This window comes from Rhea americana, unplaced genomic scaffold (assembly GCF_003343005.1).
Source record: "Rhea americana isolate MKP2758 unplaced genomic scaffold, rheAme1 scaffold_4, whole genome shotgun sequence".
In the NCBI taxonomy this organism is placed as follows: domain Eukaryota; kingdom Metazoa; phylum Chordata; class Aves; order Rheiformes; family Rheidae; genus Rhea; species Rhea americana.
The window spans coordinates 2,214,539-2,239,040 of NW_028186534.1; the positions used below are offsets into that span (position 1 = coordinate 2,214,539).

The 24,502-nt window shown below is 40.0% G+C and overlaps 1 long non-coding RNA gene across 1 annotated transcript in view; it reads left to right on the forward strand.

Annotated features, from left to right (window-relative positions):
• Positions 1-3,780: 3,780 nt before the first annotated feature.
• LOC146590656 (uncharacterized) overlaps positions 3,781-24,502 on the forward strand; it is a 29,696-nt gene continuing 8,974 nt past the window's right edge. The window contains exon 1 of the long non-coding RNA XR_014896924.1: positions 3,781-3,844. This is a non-coding gene — a long non-coding RNA (uncharacterized LOC146590656). The remainder of the gene's footprint in view (positions 3,845-24,502) is intronic.

Genomic DNA, 24,502 nt, shown 5'->3' on the forward strand with positions numbered 1-24,502 from the left:
CCTCTGCTTATAGACCTGGGATGGTGAATAAACGCTTATTATGCCTGAAAAATGTTGCAAGCTTTACCATAAATCTTGCGTTACAAATGCGCACAATAGGGGCTATTGACACAGAGGCAAACACTCACATTAACATGTAAAGTCATGCTGCCCAGAATGGAGTTTGACAAACTAACTTGCAGCAAAGGATTTGTTGACCTTTTCTTTGCCTTCCTGGCAACTGGACCAGGTTTGTGTGTATTAAAAACCCAGATGAACGGGAGATGAGAGAAGATACTACGCATCTTCCTCTTTCTCTAAGAAGCAGCGAGGTAACTTTGTATCTGAGAGCACTGCAGAAATGGTGTTGTTTGATGTCATTCTGCAAACATCACATAAGSTGCTGTAGTCGCATGCTAAAAGCGTTTTTAATTTTTTTTTATGGGAGTTGAGCAAATTTAAAAGCAAAAGTTGGATGTATTTGAATATAGCAGCCCATAGACTTCTGCCTATGCCTGCGTACCTGAGAAGGGCTTAGCAGCTGAAGCGTTATTCTGGACTGCTAGCTATTCATGGATTGCCTCTACAGGTTGCATCTCTTTAGTTAGCTGTCTACCAATTTAGGTTTCAGATTCCTTCTTGAAATGGACTGGAGGTTTGATTTGGTATACTGGAACAAATTGTATGAGTGATACTCTCTATGCCAAACTTCTTGAACACAAGCATCTACACTCTGTACTGTTAATAGGGATAGATGAACATCTCCAGAGTATGATCCTAACTGCAGGTAATCTGAACTACCCTCTATAACATTTCATTGGTTTCCCTTTATTTCTTTGTTTTCTAATGGCTTACTTTATCTATTTCATCTGCATCTTTCATACTTTGAAATACTCTTGTTTAGGTCATGCCCATACAGATGTCTGGGATCTGGTGACTGAAGATATCCTATAATTGTGCTTAACCCTTTCATGTTTTCAATAATCTTCCCCCCACAGCTGTTTTCTATCTTTTAATATCTTTCTCTTTCCTTTTTTATTTATTTTGGCATTGAAAGCTCAATTTCATTTTTATTAGTGAGTTTCYCATAAACTTGCTGTCCTAGATATCATATCTTCAGTCAGTGATCTAGAATTTGTGTTTCAAATGGTAGAAAAGAATACTTTTAAAGAAATACTGCTTAAATCACAATGCTATTAAGAAAATAGGAACATATTTCTTTTGATTGTAGCTTTTATGGAAAATAGCTTCTTTTAAGAAAACAAGATTCTATTTTGTTTTTAAGAACATWCCACCTGAACTGTGGAATGAATTTGACCTAATCCCTTTAAGCAATCCAAAAACTCTTTGACAAATAAAGTTTACATTGTATATGTAAATGAGTGATTTACATGCATGTTGTGGTACACAGATGAATATGTAAAGGTGTACATARATGCATAGGTACCAACCACAATCAGAATTGCATGGGAATATGCATATCTATATGGCTTTCAGTTTACCTTGTAAAGTCATTCTAAGGTTAAGATAGCCTTTGAAAAAACATAAGGCCGGCATTTGAGGTCTGGTTCCACCACAGTTTAAACCAATCTGAACCTGTGCTGCTGTTGTCCCACTGTTCCCTCCTGAAACRCGCACGTGTGTGTGCACACACACTCCTCCTCCCTTGCCTCTGGTCATGGGCTTGGTGAGTTGGTTCAGGGAGCTAAACTGGCAGTGAACTATTGGCTTTTTTGTATGATTAWTTTTCTTTTGGTTTAGCTCCCCGAACAAGTTCTGCAAAAGCACTAATGTCAGCACAAGAGAAGGGTCATAAATGCAGCGAGAGGAGGGAGGCAGGGCGGGAAGAGAGTTTTAGGTTCTGTAGAACCGCACCTTTAGGCTGCAAGTAATTCACCGAAATAAGTCTAATTATCCTTGTCTCCTTCTATAGTCAGTGAAAGCAAAAAGACACCACTAGAAAGCTTTTCAGATCTTAGGGTTCCCCAAGTTATCTGTCCTGACATTCCTTCGTTCTGTGGGCATTTGACACAATGAATTTTCATCACTGTTATCTTAAACAGACCTTGTCTGCTTTGTTTTAAGTTACGCTGATCTCAGTTTAGGATAACTCCATTGACTGCAAATGTTTTTATCACTGTAAATTAGATTATTGGATTGCCCTGTTGCTGCAGTGAACTAGGAAGCTCACCTCTGCTTGCTTGCAGGAAGGAAGGTTTTTTTCTCTTTTGACTCTGACTTCCCTTGTCATGTGAGAGCATCTGAAAGGCTGGATAGCTGTATCCTGGGGCCATGCTGAGCTGACCTAAATTCTACCTAGAGTCCTGAACCTAATGTTTTCTAATGGCTAAGTTTCTAAGGCCCTGGGGCTAAAGCACAGAGAGCCGTGTAGCAAGACCAGATGTATGCAGCCTTGATAAAATGACTTCTGTGAAATTTCTGTATAGGAAGTGGATCTCTTCCATACCTTTTTGAGACCCTCATTCTCCTGTAAGAGTGGTAAAAAGCCAAAATCCAAAACATGGGCAAATTGGGCTCTTTAAGCTCTGCAGAAGTTCAGAAAGATGAGGGTTGTTAGGGTAACTTGTAGCACAGAAAAGTCATCTGCATTTGAGAGCCCTTTTTGCTTTACCTGATATGTAAAAAGAATACCATGTGTGTTTTGTATTGTAACGTTTATGGCTTTTCCCTGTAACCTAGTGCACAAGAGGGTTTTGACTCACTTTAGTCTTCAAAATAGTGAATGAGGTGTACAAGCGAACAAATACGACTGTGCTAGTTCATAAGCTTGTTTACAGAGCGTTATGCTAAATGAAGATCCATGTTCCACGGATGCACAAAAGTGATAGCTGTCTCACCGTCTGCTGTCTGTTAGTGAACGTTTCAAACTGTTTACCTGTTTCACTAAACCAGATAAAAACCTGTTGATCTCCCCACACACACCATGCCAAGTTTCAAACTTTATGGAAAGCCATAATCATCTCAATCACTGAATTCTTTATTCAAATATAGATACATATATTCCATCCTCTCCGTCCATCACAGAAACAGAAGGTGCCCTGGAGCAGAATATGGATGCGGTTTAATCGTACAGTTAGTGAACAGTGCATCTGACCTAACCTTTTCTGCCATTAACAGTTGCAGAGAGAACTTGAAAAGACAGAGCTTAATGATGACCACTGGAACTTGGCCAGAAGAGAAAACTAAGCCCAACTCGTAAATAAAATATTTTTTTCTTGAATACAAGCGGCCAAGAATTCAGTCTTACAAAGGGGAGTTTCCAGCTGAAAGGCCTCCAGTTCTTGGGGCTCAGAAATGTTGCTGCCCTGCCCCGGGTATCAAGATGTTGACATTTTAAACTGAGAAGCTTTCATTCTCTACCTTTTTGCCTGTGGCTATTTACAATGTTGATTTGGTGCCATTMGGGAAAATAGAATAAACAAAGAGTTAGTCGCCTTGTTTTGTTTTTCTTTTCTTTTTTTTCTTTTTTTTCCCTGCAGTTTCTGACTTTTTAGTTGATTGCAGTCTTGTTTCAGGGGCTGTGTTCTATAATAGAAAGCCTGTGCACAAGTTCAGCTAACAGAGTCTCTGTCGATAGCACAGGCATCTGCTAACAGGGGCATACCGGGCAGAGATGGGCTGTGTTGGGATTCCTGGCTGACTTAGCTATTCTAAGAGAAGTCGCTAGTGTAAGTGTAGTTATACAAAGCTTCTAGACTGTAGTTTTGTCACTGTATGACATGACCTTTTCTACCCCAGATAAATGGAAAGCTGGATTGTTGTCTAACAGCCACTGCCTCCTGTATGGGCTCCTGAGATCTTCATGTGTAGCTGTCGGTGGGAAATGGGCAAAGGGCTAGTGCTGGTAAGTCTCTATGGATAGTGATACACTTTTTATGACCTCATGAAAAGTCTTTTGATGCTATTATACTTCTGTGTTGAATTCATGCACTAGCTCTCTTTAAATATAGAACTCCTGAGGTCTCAGGCATGCAGTTTTTAAGGGTGTCTGGTAAAATATAGGTACTGATCCCTTTCTTTGTTTCACCTTAAAGATTTATAAAAGAGGAACAGTAGAATGGGAGAACCTCTTTCTCTGGAGATGGTAAGATCTAAGGTCTGCATGCAGCTCATCAGAAGGATACTTATTTTGGTAGCGGCATTCAAAATGTACTTTTAAAATGTGACTTAATCATTTACTCACTGGTCCTGGCATAGTGTCAGTTTTTTAAATTTCTCAAAACAGGATTTTAAGAAGCGTTACCATTTTGTGTGTTAATCATTTTTGTCTTAATAACTAGAACTACTAAAGTCACCATATTCATATTCAAACTGTTAAAAGATACTTCTTTTTTAAGTCATCTCAGCATAGCTAGAAAATGTCATCTTGTCGTCAGACCTGACCTTCCAGTTCTGAGACTAATATTCCCTGAAGAAAGATAGTGAGATAGAACAAAATAAAGTGTGTTAGTAGAACCCTAGTAACAAGTCTATGGAGAAGCTGATGCTTCATATCTGGAATACTGAAGCAAAATGCTCATCAGAATTTTGGATGGTAAGGAAGCAAGTGTCTTTTAAAACCCTTTAGTAACTGTTAAGGACTCATAAACATCAAAGGCACAAAGTGGTGCTTTCGTTGGAGACAGTGATTTGGGGAATGCTGGACTACATATTGGTTTTCATACTGTCTGGTTTCTTTCACTCCAGAGGCTTGATTTGTAGTGATTTGCTCTTTGCTTCTTCAGTTCCCCAATCTCACTATGATAGACATGTGATTTCCTCCCTCTATGTGATATCCTCTCCCTCTGCTCAGCCCTGGTGAGGCTGCATCTGAAGTACTGTGGCCAGTTCTGGGCGCCCCAGTACAAGAGAGGCATGGAGCTACTGCAGTGAGTCTAGAGGAGGGCTGCTAAGATGATTAAAGGACTGGAACATCTCTCTCATGAGAGAGGCAATGGGCACAACTGAAACACAGGAAGTTCTGTCTGCACGTAGGGAAAACTTTTTTACTGTAAGGATGACTGAGCACTGAAACAGGTTGCCCAGGAAGGTTCTGGAGTCTTCTTCCGTGGAGATATTCAAAAGCCATCTTGACACAATCCTGGGCAACGTGCTCTAGGTGACCCTGCTTGTGCAGGAGGGTTGGACTAGATGATGTCCAGAGGTCCTTTCCAACCTTAACCTTTCTGTGACATACCATTTTAGAATTTCAGATCCACGTCTAGGTCAGACTTTATACACCATACCAAACAGAGGGCTTTGGCTGAGATACTGACGCTTGCAGTTCCCCATGGTCAGTGCTAATTTCATGCCATAGTGTACAAGTAATTCCCAGTAACTCAGTAAAATGTTTCAGGAAGCAAGACTGAGGCATCTAATATGGAGTCTGAATTTGGCCTTGTTTTATGTATGCTCCGAGCAACTGATCTGGAATTTCTGTATGAATTATAGCAGATAATTGATAAAGTGCAAGATGAAGAAGAAAAAAACCTTGTGYTTATTTTTCATAAGCATTACCATGAGTCAGCTGCATATGACTGTATCCTTCAAGGTTACATCTGCAGGAGAGGACAAGAAGTAGAACATTCTGTTGTCCTGAGCGCGAGAGCACGCTTTCAGCAAATTCCCTGCCCTTATCTCTTGCTATTTATTGCTCCTTTGGGAGGATTATGACCTTCTATCCCCTTTCCACTGAGGGCGGATTGTGTTTTGAAATTATCCTTTTCTAGATGAGTGTCACAGCCAGTTGGACTCACTTTCAGAAACCTTACTTCTCAGAACGTAGTACCAGCAGACTATTGGTTTTTTTACTTAAAATGGTGATGAGTCCCCTAACTATGGAGTGCATTAACCTCTCTGCTGCTGCAATTTTGTGTATTCTGTTGTTTGTTTTCTGAATTTATTTGCCTGAATCGGATTTAACCACTGTGAAACTGAAAACCTCAAGTTTAAGTGCAGACTACTATAAACTATTATTTTCCAGTCTCTTGTAGTGGCATACCATTGCTACAGGGCAAATGTATGTGTGGTTACTTCAGATTATAGTTCTGTCCTTTTAATTATTGAGGGCAAAATATATAGTTTTAACTAGTTCCTGCATACCAAGCCCAGTTCCTATGCTTTCTATTAGGTATGGAAGCTCCATTCTTTTTTGGAGAAAGTTACCTATAACTGCTATCTCTCTGTAAAATAATCTTTCCAACAGAATGGCATTATTTTGCCATCATTCTATGCTGAGCTTTCAGCATCTTTATTTCAAGAACAATTTGTAAATTTTGTTACAACTTCTCAGATATTCTGGTCTTTGGGAACGAGATATGGGAGAATCTCACTGTTTAAAAAAAAGAAAGAAAAAACAAAAGAAAAAAAGGTTTTACATGGCTCATCTTCGCCTCTGAGTCTATAATCATTTGGTAGGCTTGAACTGTTTTGAGTGAAAAAGGTCTTCAACCCATGTCTTTTAACTCAACCTCTAGCCTATTATACAAAAACATGCTATAGCTGCTGCTAACATCTGCTCTACATGCCATTTTTTTTCAATGAAGAGAGCTTTAATTGTGGTGTTTYGTACTGATCATGGTGTTACTGGTATGTTAAGAATGCTTAAGGCACAACTACTGTATAGAGCTCCTTAAGGCGCTCTGGGATAGCCATAGTAGCAGGTCCTGAACTACTCAGCTAAGACAAATAAGTAGCAAAAAATAAGTGCCAGGATGGGATTGCATGGATTGCTCTTTCAGTTAAATGCCTGAATTCTACCCAAGTGAGAATAAGTAATGACTCTCCCATCTATTTTTCATTCTTTCTTGAATAACTAGTCCCGTAGGTTAGGAGAAAAAGTAGCTGTGATAGGTCTCAATTTTAGTGAGACTTTTGACAGTGTATCTTAGAGACAGAGTAGGGAAATGTGATCAAGATTAAGTGACCATAAAATTAGGTACACAGTTGACTGAAAAAAGGCTTTGAATTAATGATTGTAAGAGGTGTGATGTCAGACTTGGAGGACATTTCAAAGGGGGGGGGTAGTTCACTCTCCTGGGCTCGCATATGATCAACATTGTTAATGAGTATCTTGGGTTATGCATTAGAAGAATGAAATGTGCTATTTACAAATAATAATGAGCTGGGAAAGGCTACCGAAGTTCTTAAGCATGATGCTGGAATTCAAAAGTTCCTGATAAATGGAAGAAATCTTTGGAAATTAAGAAGYTGAAATTCAGTAAAGTGAAATGCAGAGTATCATATCTGAGAGAAGAGAAAGGTGTGGATACTTGTCAAACTACAGAGGTGGATACTTGTCAAATTTTACATCCTTCTCTGCACTATTACATGTTGAAAAGGATGTGAAACTTGTAATGATTCTCAGACTGAAGATGAGTCAAGTATGCTGTGCGGTTGCACAAAATCTTCTAGCACAGATYTGTAGTGTATGGAAAGCTTAGGAGGTGGTTATCTTTGCTGTATGTAGGAAGAAAACAAGGATATTTTCCACCGTATCAGATGGAGTAAGTCAAGAAGTAATTGGATTCAATTACTGCAAAATTGCAAGTTGATTTATGCCAGATATTAAGCAGAATTAAATGATGAAAGTTTTGAGGCACTGAAAGAGGTATCCAAGGAGGCTTAGAATTTCCTTCACTGTACATTTTTAGTAACAAATTAGATCGAAATCAATCAGGAATGGTCTTGAAATACTTACCCAACTGTTGTACAAGGGAAAGAACTTGCTGACCTTTTGAGTCTTCCTTTTCAACGTTAATCTATCACAAAAATCAATTCCTGCTATTTTGCTGGCAAGAAAATTCACAGCTTCTAAAATTGTCATGTGTTTCAAGCTATTTTTGTGACTGTTTTTGGCTTTTGTTTTTTCCCCTTACATGTTTTGGGGGATTTTTTGCATCACACTTGTGAATGCCTGTTGGCATTAGACTTGCACAGAGCTGGCTGGAAGATGACTTATTCACATATTTAAAATAGTGARATTTTTAGGATGCTTTTATCCACCTATGAAGAAAGAAAACTTGCTGAAAAATTCCAGAAAATTTCAGAAAGGTCAATGAAAACTACTTGTTTTGATATTTGACATGTCTTGGTGCATATTGGTAACAACACAGGGGCAGATTAATGCGGAATTAAAAGGGAGGAGGGAAAAAGCACTGATTTTATTGTTAGACTACTAGCTTCATGTCACTGATTCTGAACGCACATGACAAAGCCAGTAGTCAACACAATACTAATAAGTGCTCGGACAACAGATGTTAAGTGTGAGAGCTGGAGTTTGAACACGCAGTTGGCATGTACTAGCAGAGAAAACCACTTCAGGCCATGTTACTCTTTGTGCCAGTGCCCATGCTTTTGATGTGGCTGCCACATGTGCACAGCCTTGCCAAGACYGAATTAGGCAAACATTTCATTAGGAAGAAAATTGTCAGCCGCTACTTTTACATGATTCCAAGAATGAATCCTTCTGTCCGCCTCACYCCCACTCCCACCACTGTTATTTCGTGGGTGCAGCGTTTTCGGGATACAAATCTGAACGTCCTCTTGATTGTATGAATAACTAGAACTGGCCAGATRCATTTGGAAGAATTTGCCACCTTGATAGCAGTAATATCGATAGGAAGGCTAGGACTTCTCGAGACTTCAGTGAGAGCTTGGGTGCTCATTTTCTGGAATGATAGATAGGCAGCTTGTGTCTTAAGAGAACATTGGCAGACATCAGGTTAGCTGCAGGTATGACAGCTGAAAGAGAAAATAAATCAGTCGCTGAAGCTCTGTGATTCAGTGCTGGGTATTCATGTTAGAATAGACCTTTCTCACCCCCCTAGGAAGCTATGTGACCTCATAAGCCCACAGGGGAGTCTGTTGGGTTTGTTCCATTTTGTGTAATTTTGAAATTCATGCAGTTCATTGGGAGGATTAATTATGTATAAGGCATGTGCCTGCRTGTTCTTTTCATCTGTGAATGTTATCCTGCATGCAGTTATTAGGGGTCTGATTGGAGTGAACATTTTGACAAGAATTCAGTGACAAAAGGGGCCCATTAGTCTTTGAAGTCATGGGCCAAGGAAGAGGAATGCAAGTAACATCAGTAATGACCTCATTTAACTTGTGACAGAGTACAAGATAATCATGAAARGTCATTGTAATGTAACTGTGTTGTATTCTATAAGCTGCACTGCTCATGTTTCAGCCAGTCTGTATTGCAGTTTTAGTGAATGCTGAAATCCTCTAATGTTCAAATAGAGGAAGGATGGACTGAACAAGACAAGAGAAACTGGGAAGACCCTTCTTTCCTCCAAATACTTAAAAGTAACTGTCAAAAAGCTGGCAACAATGAAGGAGTTTTACCTACTGAGATTTTTCTTGGAAAATTTAATTTTTGACTAAAAGAAATATCTTGTTAAAAGAGGGGAAAAAAAAGTATTTTCCATAGAAAATATTGTTTTTTCATAATAGCTACAAAGTGAAAAGATTTTACCTTTTAGTCAAAAAGCCRTAGGGACAAACACTGTAATCAAAATTGCTAGAGGGGAAAAAAACAAAACAAACAAAAAAAAAAACACGTTAGGACATTTCCGTGAACCTCTAATGCAATTACCTATCCAGCTTTATGAGCAGTAAAGAGAATTTAATAGCCTACTTTGGGAATAGATCTCCTATCTCTGTAACAGTTGCATCTAAAAGTAACTAAACTTTTGGGAAGAAAAATGGAGAACCCCAAACAAATTCTGTTTCACTTTTTCTCTATATTTTTGCCATCTTAAGACTCTGGACACATGTACACATTTAGATTTTGGACTAGACTTATGTACAAAGCAGATAATTCTCCTGGTATTTTTGTCCTGGTGAGAGATAGGAATTACTGGAAATGTCTTGGAAAACACCTTCCCTCACCGGAGCAAATCTCCATGCAGCCCTGAGAGATCCAATATTTTATACAGGGCTTAGGTTAACATAAAACTTTTACATTACTAGGTAGATACCAGCACTTCGGTGGATCAGCTTTAACTGCCTCTGTGTACTAAAAATGCAAGCAATTTCTGCTAGGTCACAGACTTGTTTTGCTGTTTAGTTTCTTAGCTGTGTCTTTTCAACAGTTAACTTTATTACGGTTTCAACAAAGTTTCCATTTCAATTTTTCACATCTCTCTAGTCAGGAGGACTTGTCATCCACAGAAGCAGACTTCTGTTTCATAAAATTTTTGGAATAAAGAGCATTTTGCCATCAACACAAGAAAAGATTATGTTTCCTTTGTTTAGCCTTTGGTGGGAATTTTTTGGACACGTGCAGTCTGCAAGGGCCTGTTTTCCAAAAGCAGCTCTCAGATTGTGCCATCAGCTTAYTTCCCTCTGTACAAAATTGGCTTTGTGTTTGTGTTTTAAGTAGCAGGCCATCTAACAGCCAAGGTTACAAGCACAGCCAGTTTTGTGTGGATGGATTTACAGAGGTCAGTCAGCAGATCTAGATCTGGGCAGACTTGAGATTCATCAGAGTTGAGATACCTCCATGCTGTGTCTCAGAATCACGACCCCTTCAAGAAATATGCAGAGCTTTCTGTCGTGCTCCAAGTATGCCATCTCTTAGAGACCAACGAAAGCAGGAGATACATATGACTAAAGCCTTATTCATTATTTTTGCCTCACGCACAGCAGACAAAGTTGCTTGGAAATCAGCATGTTATTCTGATGTTTTTCATGCTATTTTAAGTTACCTAAGTGCCAGTGACACAGTAATCACCATGTGTGCTATATTCTCTAGTGATCACATCAACGGTGTATGAGTTCCCACGCAGCAGTGATTACACTCCATGGATCCTGCTTTGGGATGTATTGATTGTAGGGCAAAACACAGTATGGATTTTTTCAGGCTAAATCCTTCTGTAGATGTTTCATAGTCCTGGTCAGGAGTTTTTGAAGGGACCTTTCTCATCACCGTCCCCTTCTCCCCACCCGCTAAAATGTTAAGCAATGCTACAAATGTTAATTCTACAGGTTTGCTTGAGTCTCCCGACAGTTCACTCTTATTTCACAATAGACAGATGTTTGAAAATATTCAAGTGTGTAGAAATACTGCTGTACTAATTGAAATGTCCCACAGTCGAGCCTTGCAGTTGTTTGTTTGCAACACGTGCCTTGTAGCATTCAGCGTTTTACTGGAAGCAAAACAACTGGGGCTAGCGGAAAACATGTGACTGTATCTGTTATTTACTTCTCCCTTCCACCCTCACCACCCACACCAGGCAGCACAGTTTGAACATGAAAGTCACTGGAGGACAGCAGCCTATAAATATTCAGACAAATCCAGGCAGGGCAAAAACGTTGCAAAAACCTTTGACTAACAGTTCACAGACCTAAGAGTTTGGACTAACCACTGCTGGCCAGGGATACAGGCTGAATTCAAACAAAGACTGATTGTAATTTTGTGGTTGGACATGAATGTTTTGCACAACACTGAGGCCACTTTGAAAATTGGACTAGGATTGTAAAATAACCTATTTACTGCAGTATGCATTGTATTTGAAAACACAAGGAAGCCTTGTAGATGCTGGCAGGACTTGGTAGAGACATTATGGCTGAAAAACCCTTTTCTGAGTATGAGGAGCTGTGTGGACCTTGCTTATTTTATTTGTCTTAGATTAGATAAGGCAAAGGAGATTAAACACAAAGCAAGGAATTGGGTATTTTTAGTTCTAATTCCAGTTTTCCCACTGACTTTTCTCTGTGACCTTTGCTAAGTCACTTAGCTTTTGGCCCATTTCTTACCTGAAGAACAGGCGTAAGACTGCTCACCTTGCAGAACCTGGTGTGAAGACTGAAAAACTAATGTTGATAAATTAATAATTGTAAAGCCTGTAGTACATTAAAAACCTTATATTAGTGGCAAATGATACAGGAGTCTCATGAGTCTGTACAAAATTGTCTAAGTCATCTTCCATTGATTTACTTTGCTGTCTCATTTAAACCTGTGTGACCTATGGCACTGGTRCTATGACCACCTGTTGCCTGAGGCAAAGTACCAAAAGCCAGCATCTTGAAGGTATCTCGGTGCTGAAGGATGCAGAACGGCTTTCTGCAAGGGCATAAGTGCCTGAAGTCCCCTGATCTCTAGCGTTCTCCCCCGAAGCCTGGCTACAAGCAGCTTTATTGAGTGAGACGTCAGTGCCGAAGAGGAATCGTTGTTGGATGAGCAACCGCAACTAGAGCAGGATGAAATCCTTGCTCTCCTGTGTGGTGTTACCTGAGGAGACTTGGTCACTTCAGGAATATTTCCTGGCATGGTTAAGGGAGATGAGGAACAAAGGTGTGTCCTCTCTCCCCACGCAAGGAAGGAACATCTGCCTGCCCAAGTCCCAGCCATTATAAAAAGGACAAACAGCTTTAGTAAGTGGGTTTGTTTGCACATCTAAAGATGCTGGGTGATCATTTCATTGATCCAAGTATCTGCCTGTCCTTAAATAACAGCAGCCTGAGATCTCAAAGTAGTATTGTTTGCAGAGTGGGCCTCTGCTGAGGGACTAGTCCTCATGTCAGCATGTGAAGTACCTGCCTGTTGGTGTTTTGGGAAGCTGAACAATTCCCTGCTTTCAGTAGTTACTATGTAGTAGTCTCCCTTATCCCCTTTCCAGTCATTTATTGGTCTGAGGGAGACCCTAATTAGAATACTTACTTTAGTAAGAAAAAAAGTATCTGACTAAATTCCAATGGYAAAGGCAAAAATGGCATGGGAAGAAACAGGTATTGTAGAAGTTCAGCATAACAGATTTKCTTTTGAGATGTAGCTTTGGCTTCTCTCTAACCTATTTTGGCCCTAACAGCTACATATCTGCTCTGCATGATCTGCCTCCATGTATTTATATGTGGTCTGTGCAATTTCGACACAGAACGAGCTATGATAGAAATCTTTCATTTAATTAAAATTGATTTTAAAATTCCCTTGATCAATAATGAGTTAAAATTCATCTCAGCAGTGATGGGAACAGCAAACCTTCTGAGAAAAGCTTTCAGGCCAGTGGTTTTGGCTCTGGAGACTAGGTCTTGCCTGAAATTATCCCTTTCTTGGCTCCAGGCTCCGTGATGCTTGGCGCATTATGGTTTACCCTATAGCCCAGCTTGTCAACCACCCATATGAAAAGCTGAGACATCCAGGCTAAAGTTCTCTTTCATTTTCTGTCTTTTGCAGTGTAGATGCTTTAAACTCCAAACTCTTTATGTCATCTAATGCCTTCAGGTTGGTAGTACCTACCAGGCATCAAAATGAAATAAGCATTTTGTGGAAAATGACCCAGTCTTTCTTCTTTGATACCTACACTATAGCCTAGCTAATTCTTTTTCTGAGTGTTAACTTATGGGAAAATGGGTAACAGCTAGGTTAAAAAAATTGTRAAAGGGCTCCTCTGTTTTTACATTCTGTTCCTGTATAGAAGAAAGACCCTAAGCGCRCATATCTATATCTATCTATATATATGCATATAAATATATATAATCATGAATTTCTGTAAGGAAAGGTTACAAGAACAACATTGTATTTATATATTATGTGCTATATATTTTATGTATTTTTATATATATATATATAAAATATATAAGATTCTTGTAACCTTTCCTTACAGAAATTCATGRTTAATAAAGATTGGCTTTAAATGTCAATAATACTCTTGCTCATGCTCTGGGTGCTTCCAATTAATAGTCTCAAGCCTTCACTGAGAGATACTTTACCAAAAGTACTATGATCCAGGAAAATTAGGGGGCTGGAGTACTCACTTGGTGCTGCTTCTCTCATGACAGTTACCAGTTTAGTCCCATCTCAACATGCGATGAGAACTTTGTTCCTGATAGGCAAATAGATCACCTTACTTGATTTTCTCTGAAGCCACATTAACTTGAAATCACAAATTAACTTAGAGGATCTGATAGCAGGATTGGGGCTCTCTCTAACTCTGCGGTAGAATAAATACAGAAGGTAGCACTGCTGTGATTTTTTTTTTTTTAAGTGACTAATGTGTAAATAACAGTGGCTTATATAAATGCATGTGGGGTGATGTGATGCTATGAAGARTGCATTGAACAGGAATTCTAGATGGTTGTATTAGATAGATGATACGGTCAAACAGGAATGAAAGGAAACGTCAGATATAGTAGAAAGGAACGGCGCTATCTCTGATCTGATGTTACCATTTTATTGCTGATTGGAGGAAAACTGGTTTATTGAATTGCTAATTTACATTTCATATTGAAAATATGGTGGGATTATTTGCTATGCTTTGCTGTGCTATGCTTTCACAGAAGTTTAAAATACCAAACCAAATGCCATGATGAGAAAATGATTTTGGAAGCAGAGTAACAGGCATTCTCTGAGCAGTCTGTAGCATATGATAAAGTGCACTAATCACTGTTTCAAGTCTAGAAAGTCAAAAAAATGATTAATAAACTCTGTATCGGTGAGTTTTTTCTCCTATTGAAAAGAAAAACATCTTCATTTTAGTAGAAGTACTAATTTCTTAATAAAAAGCATCTTAATGAAAGATGAGAATATTTTAAGGGGCTTTGAGAAAGTATTTAGCCTATATGTTTATTTACAGAGTTTGCCTTCAGTGATGGTAAATAATACTTACTACAATTTCTATAGCATATGTATCCAGAGGTCTCAAAAGCACCCTGCAGTCAGTCATTACTAGAGTTGCACACAGTGCCCCATTGATGAAGCTTGGTGTGGTCGTACCCTGAGCCTTTGAGACGTTAAGCCAGTTGCGTGGTGAGCCGCTGTAAACTGATGGAGGAATAGCATACAAGTCTCAGCTCCCGTGCTCTCACCTCTACACAACGCTACTCTGCATTCAAAAATTCCTTTAGAGAAAAGTAGACTTCTTTTCTTTTTTTTCCCCTACGCTATCACACTTTTACAAAGCCAGTAAAGTAGCCAGAATTTACTTTATGATGTTGAACATTTTTTGCAGCTCTGCTTGGTAATAGAATTAGATGCTTGATGCTTTTTCGATCAYGTGTTGCGGTTAGGGATTTGTTTTATGCTTGCTACACCCCAGTTCCTTTTAGCATCAAGGATGCAATGAAAGGAAAATTCTACTCATCAGAGAAACAGTTCCTTATTTAGTGTTTAAGTATGCTTTCTTTTCCCTAAGAGCATTTTGGAGCCTCTACCTTCCTTCCCAAAGACATAGTTGGGGGAACATTTGCCAACCTATACAACCCCATATCCCCTCCTCACCCRCCTACCTGCTGCTTGTTTCTTCTCTGATGCTCCATCCCTGTAACTGTGCCATTACAATTGTCGCTCATTGCCACACTGGGGACTGGGTAAAGCTGAGGTAGTTTTAAGGGAAATAACAGAAGAGAAAAACATAATTGTCTTAATTTTTGGTTTGGTCAGTACATGTGTGCTAATGCATATGCCTTAAAAAACACCTTGATGCATTTCAGGATGAGGAATGGTCAGTACTGGATTTTACGCAAGATGGGAAGAGCAAGACCTCTTAACAGCTTGGTGCCACCTACCCCTGCTGGGTTGAGAAACTTGGTAAGTCACATGTCAGAGTGGAGTGGGTAACCACCACCACCACCTCCTGGGTGAGGAATTCTGTCCTCTTTACTTACTGTCAGCTGAGCATATTTTTAAGTTTCCTAAATGACTTCATTAAAAGATACGGGTTTTGCTCTAATAGAAACAGAATATGTATCATCTTAGCTATGGAGAAATGGTGGTTATTTCCTACATTTAATTGTATTTTGATTGGAGATAAAAACAAACAGTGCTTCCCAGAAGAAAGGTTGACCCTGTACAAGGCTATATTGGAAGCAATTTAGGGATTATAGTTTGTGAAACAATTGTCTGTTGTGTGGAAAATTCAGTTTTCAAAAAGTCCACAAAATTGGCCAAAGAGAGACAGTCCACTATTTTCAATCCTCAAACAGTTGATTAAGATGAAAGACCTTGTTCTCTTTGTGTTATGATTCCTGTCCCAGTGTTCTTGCTTGTGAGCCATATATGTACAGTCTRTATATCTGAGAATGCTACCTAGGTCTTCGTGTGTCATTTTATCTGGAGCGTCTGGTGACTTGGTTTGTTGAAAAAGACTGACAGAGCTTACCTGACCCAAAGGTAGAAAGCTTGGACAATATTTTGAGAAAGCTATGAGAAAGGAATAACAGGAAGACAAGCTGCTGCTTTTGCTTTTCATGTGTATTATTAGGTCTTTGGGTTGCACCTTGAGTCCTGTTACTCTTTGGAGTTCTCTTGTGGTTGCCTGTTGTTGCTTCCTTTCAGAACCCTTTTGACCATCTGTGGCTTGTGGAGAATGTGAAAGCTCCTTCCTGTGTCCAAGATCAATAGCTTTAAAAAGAGAGCACAAGAAGCCACTAATCATCTTTTCCACCAGGCGTGATTAATTTCTGAAGTGCTTCAGCCAGTTTCCTTTGAAGTTCCATTTCCATCTTTTTTTTTTYCTTTTTTTTCTGCAAGTGTCCAAAAGTTGGAGGCCCACCCACGTGTGTCCTGCAATAGACTGGAGCTGGCGAKGGTTCCTCCAGAGAATCTGTGCTGTTTGGATGTGGGTGGGCCACAGCACTTTTTGGAAAGCTCTCTCAGATCTTGGAAATAAGATTTCAAAAGCCAGTTGAGATGTTTCCCAAAGCACCCTGGCTTCAGTGGAAAATGGGCCTGGTGCTGCTTTCCTGTCTGAATCTTGGATTAAGAAAAGAAGGAAAGAGAGATGGGGGAACCCAAATAGCCACTCTACAAACTTAAATTGAATGTGGTTCGATTCCTGAGCTCCCCTCCAACTGAATAAGAGACTGAAAAAAGTTGTGCCCCACAGCCACCTCCTCTTTATGTGAGTAAATAGGACATTTCAGCAGTGCTGAGGCTGGGCCAGTGGAAAGAATTTTTCTTTTTAAGTTCCCACTAAGTCATCCACAAATCCACCTGGTCTCTTTTCCTGCTTCCGCTACACTCCACAGCAGCACTAAGAGCTGCTATTACTGGAGTATTACTTACACAAACAAGGATTACATGTATGGCTATGTGAAAAGTTCCCCTGGAACTGTGAAAGTACACAAATTCAGCAACATCTCCTTTGCAAGTATAAAAGACTGGTTGTATTGGAAATTGGTGACACGGCTCACTCAGAAATGAGCGTGTCGCTATGTTGGAGTGGGTATGTGTTTGAGCCTCAATATAGCTTCCAGTTGTGTTGACCAGAATGGTCYAGTACATCCTTGGCTCTCATGGGTGTGCACTTGTACAGAAGCAGTTGATCGCTGGATTGTAGTTGTTTAGTGCTCAGTTTACAGGTACAAAGGCAGGCAACATGCGCACGTTTCATCCTTTGCACAGATACTGATAAAGTTTCTAATGATCAGGCTTTATAAATGTGTTATATTGTGTTTGTATGACTGAAGTCATATACTACTAACGTGAGACTGCCGCTGAATACTAGGAAGGGAGGCATCCAKGAGCTGTCACCATGAGATACCTGTTTGAAAGCTATCGTTTATTTTTAATATATTAGATTTGTTTATTTTTTTGTTGTTATCGGTCTCTGTCATTTCTGCTGCTGGCTGCTGTAGAAGTGCTGAGGCTCTTTAGGAAAGCCTGTTATCTTTGCTTTTACAGTATTAGTTTAAGTGGAACTGAAAGGTAATGAGGACGCCTGTGCTGCCAAGATTTCTTGCCCAAATATATCAACTTATAATTGAATTGAATTTCTGGTCATCTGTGTTCARTGTGAAGCCCCTGCTCATGGAAGGTATGCTCTGTAAAGATGGGATGGTGACCCAATTTGCCAGGAAGAATTCCCACGTTAAAAAAGATACTAGCTGAAGGCACAACAGTGAGCAATGAAGCACATGTCTCTATAATGCACAGTGAAAAAGAGGATGAGAAAGCAAGCCAATATAACAAGAAAAGAGGAATGTATACATGAAATTAAAAAGTTCTGTAGTGATTGCTGTAAACAGCTAATGTGTGAAACAGAAAAGTGGTTTCCCCTGTGTTTCTGGAAATGTAAAACATGCTTTAATGCTCTCTCTTGAGAAGAATGACCCCCTTCTAAAGCAGTTGAATCATGACAGTAGACTTAAGTGAGGTTGAAATTAAATAGATACAGCTGTAGATGTTTTCATAAGAGAAAGTCTCCCAGGAAGTAAGTCTTAGGAAATCTAGGCTTCATTTTCTAGATAACACTAGATGCGTTTTCTCTTGGTCTTGTTAGAGATGTGTATTTGTCAACCTCTAGTGTAGAAATTGTCTCATTTAATCCATTCCCTCTTTTTTCTCTCTAACCCTTGTAAAGAAGCCATTTTTTTTGCTGCATCTTCTAAGACTGCTTTTCATGTCTTCAAGTGAGGAGGGTTCTCTGTTCTTCAGGGACTTCATGTTCCTGGATTTCTTGCTCATGCTGCTGGTGTCTGCTTCCTTGTGAGTGGACATTACAGGGGAATTGTGACAGCTATTGTGATTTGGAGCATATGCATAAACTGGGATTTTCAAGGTCTTATAAGAATAAGCCAGGTGGCAAAAGACAGTCTTGATTGAATTACATCATAAATTATATATAAGCGTTTATCCAGTTTTTCACATGGAAAAAAAAATCAATCGTTACTGGTCAACCAATGTGAAACCAAATTTCCTGTATGATTAATCCAAATCTCTGTCCAGCAGCATGCACAGCCTGTTGGATGATATCCAGAAACAGACTTAAAGTGAAATCCTGATCCCAAGGAAGAAAATGGCAGTATTGTCAAGGCTGGGCTTGGATTGTCACTGAGGCTTCTTGTGGATCCATGGCTTAGGGAAACGTATGAGTCACAAACTAGTTGTTAGTGCAGAGACCATCTGAAGCTGTTAACTCCAATTGCTTTATGCTCTCCTAGCTTCAAAAGAGGCATGTGATTTTCTGTCTTAATTTGGAAGTGGGGAAAATATTTGCTTCTCGGGCTATGACTTTGTACTAAATACCAAATTTGTCTCCTATTCAAATACTTACAGATAAGTTAAATCCCCCTAAGGGTCACCAACCCCTCATTGAAAAGAATGGGGCTATTCACTGGGGGAGCAGAAGAGGCATGTAAATCTTTAGGAGAAGGCTGTTAATCCCTTTATCTCCCTTTTTACTTCTATGCCATACCACCATTCCTTAAGGTTTCAGGGCAGTATTTTTGGTTGTTGTTAGCTGTCCATTTACCACACATTTTTTTGCACCTTCTACAGGAGCTCTTGGCAAGSAGTTTGGGGTACAAGTGCTTATGTTTACACTGAAACATCAAACATCCTGGACATCAGCCTTTAGAAGGGTAGTTGGTTTTATCTCATCAAGACTGAGTATCTGAGTTAGTCGATCGCTTCTCTGACTTCCTTAGATGTTGTTTTGCCACTTGAGCCAGACAGAAGTGAGCCCAGTGACAGAAATAGTGTCTAATCAGGATGGCACCGTTTCCCTTGGTCTGCCAAGAAAGGTGAAAGTGGGAGAGAATAAGCTCCAGTGYTGGCTGTTTGGATGATATTTGTTTAACGTAATGAATAATTTAAGCTATTATTTTTTTGGTTGTTTGCTTTCCTCATCTGTTACAGGTGTTCATTTCATGTTTCTCTGGGGGTTTAYGGATGAAGTTGTGGTCTTGATGAAGTTAGTAAGAGCAGGGTTTCATCACACCTGCAGAAATCATGATTGATTGGTGGTGCATGGTTTCTATACAMATGTTTCATTGAATCTGTAGCTGTTGTATTAAGCTGCATTTTCTTCCTAAATGTTTTTAAAATGGTTGGCAAGAGACTATTTCGTGCCTTTCAGATCCCCTCCTTCCTAGTAAAATTAATGTTACTGCTGAATATTTTGGAYGAAAAAATAATTCTAAAGAAATTTGCTTTGAAATACTGTAAATGTAAAAATGTAAGKTTTTTTCCCTGTGATTGTTACGTGTCTTTATCTTGTGCCTAGAAATGCTATTTTGGATGCATGTTTGAAATGGCTCTTTTTTTAACTCCCTCCCCCCTTTTTTTGAGAAAGAAGCTCATTGCAAAAGAAAGGAGGTAAAGAGAGGGCCACATCACTGTAAGGGTAGATGATGGAGTGCTAATATTGGCATATACACTAGCATATGCGCGGGTCTCTTACCTGTGGCTAACTGAAGTGCGTTGGGTGTAACCCTCTGTAAGGCTGTACCTGCCTTGGTTTAAGTGCTCACTAATATTCACGGAACCAAAWAGTGCATGAAGATATGTTTATTTTCTCTCTCTCTTTCCCTTGTTTCTTCTTCCTTTTGAAACCTTAAGGTGTTGACTGGTGGCTCCMTATAGCGCTTAGTATGTTACCACCCGTTCACACCTCTACTTGTCCGCTGTCCCCACCTACTCTCACAYTTCTGCTGCTGTAATGGCATGTTGCAGAAATACCGTGTTGCACAATGAATGTGTAGAGAGAACAAGAGGGTATTTAAAAGCTGAGAAATAGGAGAGTTAATATGGGAAGAGAGAGGGAGGGAAGTGCTTTTGGCACATTGAGCTGGTACTGTATTGCAATTCAAGATAGATGACAGCTGCAGAGTAGGGATTATAGCATTCATTTGAATTCTGAAAGTTGGATTCAACAGGAAGGGAGTGACAAGTCCAGGATTTGGGGTGCTATTTGAGAGTTTGCAAGATCAAGGGTTGCGTCTCTACTTTTCTCTGGGATTTATATGAGAACGATTTTAAAAAACAAAACAACAACAACAACTTACCTCAGGTCTAGATCCACAGAAGATCCTAGGGTGAGGGGGGCTGTGAATCCTCAAAAATGCCATTCAGAACCTTGGAGATTTTACTGCATTTTCTTCAGTGAAAGGGAAGTGAGAAGTTCTGAGTTTTCACTTTCAGGTCCACAACTGAGCATGAGAAATGAGTTGAAATATTTTGCATTTCAGCCATGCAATCGTAACACTTTCTTATAATTGCACGTCGTCTTGGGAAGATTGTGCCCCTTGATCACTCTTGGAAAGAACTGAGGTTGAGTTTTGCCTTCACAGCACAACTGGAAACATGACAACTTTTACATTCGAGGTGCCAACCTACTCAGTTCACTCCTTGGAACCTGATACTGCAAGAAACGATGCAAAAGTTTATTAATTTTCTTTCCAGTTCTGTTAAATTTCAGTGAGCTCAGAATTTGAAACGATGGCTTGCCCTTAAAGAGATGGTTGTACTTGACAAGCGTGTGGCAAGACTTCATTAATTACCAGCAGCCCCTCCCAGCACTGCCTCCGTGTTAGGTAGGATATTTGTTCAGCGCACATAATTATCTCTCTGTCGTTCTATCTCGTATTGATTCATGTGGAAAAATATGATTAAAACATGAACATCTACAAATGATTCAGAATAACAAGAGAGGAAAGGCCATTGTTTTTTTGCACTGACTATACTAGATTACTATAATTACAGTTGAATGGTTATACAGTTCTCCGTGCACCCACAAGACTGCGTGCTCCTTCACAGCCCCTGTCGTACCATTTAAAAGTAGAGATGTTTGAAAGAAACGTCCTATTAAGGATGTTTCTTTGACCCATTAAGAATCTTTACCTTGGCGCTAGTACATATAATCTCTGGCATAATGTCATGCAATAAGGTGGGGGGACGAGGGGGGTAGGAAAAGAAACACCAACTCTTCAGACATCTGTTCTGGCGTTTCGGCCAAGAGCTGGAGAGGGAAGGCTGTGCCAGTTCGGCAGCCGCTCCTGCAGATTGCAGTCGGCTTGCTTTTGATGCCAGCGTTAATAATGTGGGCTTCCCGCTGTGGGGACGCCCCTGCCAGATTCCTAATTAGCACCCATGAACAGCAGCGAAAGGTGAAGTGGTCAGTTCTTTCCCCACCCTGCATCTTCATCTCTTCTCCGGGTAGATTTGTTTAGCGTCGTTTTGATTCTGGCCACTTAGCACAAGGGAAAAGTGTGGAGCAGGGTCGTATGTGCTCTTGCCTTGATCCTGAATTAAGCGACTGGCAACGCTGATGTGCTGAACCCCTCAGGAAGGCCAGATTCACTGGGGTGTGTGTACACATGACGGAACGAATTTCACACTTCATCCATTGCACACAGTGGGTTCCCTACTTGTTTGCTCTTGCAGCTGCTGCAGGCTGCTATGACAGGACATCATTTTCCTCTTCTGCTTTACTATGGGCTACACCTAGTTCAGAGGGCAAGAAAATTTGATGTATTATCCCATTAGCAGTTCTTTCCTTCTCCTATGAAGATGTAAGTGTGCTTTCAGAGRACTTGTTTATTCCTAAATTGCTTCAGGCAACTTCTTTGTCAGTTCTGGACCACTTGGAGATCCTTGAAATGTTCTAGCGACTGAGGCTGGGAAATAATWGCATCATAGGATTGCTGGTGTGAGGTGTTACTGGTACAGACCCATGTGCCTATGTCATCTGGGCGAAGAGGCCTGGAAGCGGGCAGGACAGAGGCACAGCTTGGAGAAACCAGACCCGAGTAGTACACRTCAGTCTGGATTTGTTTTGGCCCCTCAATAGACTGGCTGGTGGCACTTCCCAGGAGCTCTTTAGTGCTGCAGAGCATAACAAATTTGATGGAAGGGGAAGAACAGTTTCAGAATTGTTTTTTTTTCTTACACTATGTTAATTGAGAGGTCTTGTAGAAGTTCATTATAGAGCTGTCTCTCCAATTCCTTGAGAAAGGAGTGGGGTTAATTGTGTGAAAAGCAGGCAAATGCAACCTGCAGAAGGTGAGCCAAAGAATTCAACAGCAATCGCAGACCTGCACCTAAAGTGACTGTCACCAGAGCCCTCGTAAGAAATATGCAGCGCTTTCATCCTGACATGAAACAGGGCATTCAGCTTTCGCTCGTGAGGTTTTGAATTGCAGAGCTGGAGCTTGGGCTGCATGAAGTTGTTATGAATCAAAACTGAAGAAAGGAGTCCCATGAACCCTTGCCAGTTAAAATTACTTTCTTTCCCTTGGCTTTACCTATAATTTGCTGTTAGAAAACCTGTGATCAGGTTTTAGTCTGCGAGCCAGGAGAAGCCGGCTAATCAGCAGCCATTCCTGTTGGCTGATTAAATGAAATCCTTCATACTGTCATGCCGTTTTGATTAGTAATGCAATGTGATGTATATTCCAGTAATTGTCCTGAATGCAGAACAGTATGAGTCTTCTGCCAGGAGTATTTTAACACAACTGCACTGCCCACAGGCAAATAATATTTGATTAGCTGACCTTTGTGAAGGAAGCAAAATTCTCTTTCTTGATGTCCATAAATGCCTTATCGTTAGCAAGTTACTTCAGTACTTTTCTATTAGAGTCCTATGAAATAAAACAATGCCAACATAGTATTTATTATAAATGTATTGGAAGAATGCTATAACATATGTACAGATAACATATCAGAAAGAGCTAAAAAGCTGAAAAAACTCCAGTTTCCATACAGGATGAGACAGGGAAATATATTTTTATGAGACAGAGCAAATGCATATCTTTGGTAATATGGCAGCCATGCAGTGACTCTGAAATGGCCACCGTTTAAGTTCATGCTACATTAGGAAAGCAAAGTGGTTTACATTGAAACTTAATAGAAGTCAATTGTGTTTGAAACATCTGATGCAGAAATAAAACACCTTATGTTTTATGGAAGAGAGGAGCTGAATATTTGGCACTCGTTCTTCTTTCTAAACACGTGTGCTCTCTCTATCAGTTTGAGATAATCCAGGTCTGGCTTCTGCCCAGTCACTTCTCCTAACTAGAATTACGCGAGACATTCTGTACTCCCTGCACACGCATGCGTGCRCACGCACCCCTCGAACCAAAAATTTACTTGAGTGAGACTTAGTTGGCTTCTTTGCAAATCTTCATCCTTCCAGGAAAACATTATTAACATAGAATATTTCTTTCTTCATGAGTGAGATCTTGTTTTATTTGAGAAAGGCTTGGGTTTTTCCTCTACAATTGTAGTATTGACTAATCGAATGTGGTTCGTGATGCCCAGCTCAAACTTCTGAAATTCCCATTTCACTTTGTTCTGGCAGAGAACGATCTACTGGACTGCTGAAGCTTTGTTTGATCTGGTTGCCTAGACTACAGGGAAAAGTACTTTCCCGGAGAAAACAACTGCATTTTATAGATAGGTATGGTATGAATTGATCTTCCAATTGAGCTATGTTTTCATGTGGACATCTTCCAACTTCTGTTACTGCTTTCTCTAAATTACACGCTGATTTTCTTACACCTCTACTTGACAGGCACAGGTTTTTACATAGTTTTACCCCTCTGAAATCAAATTGAAACTAAACCTCTGCTGCGTTAGACATACAGAGACGCTCAGCCCTGCACAGTGTGCCAGGGTCTGAAAACAGGGGTCAAGCGATGAAAATGTAATCCGTGACTTTACAAATTCTGACACATTTCTGGACCCTCTTCCTGCTAGAGATCTGAAAGTCAATTTAGTTATTGCGATATCCTGTTTAGTAGATGTTAGGATTTGCATTTTATGAGGCGGTTAACATTTTTTTCCTACAAAGCTATG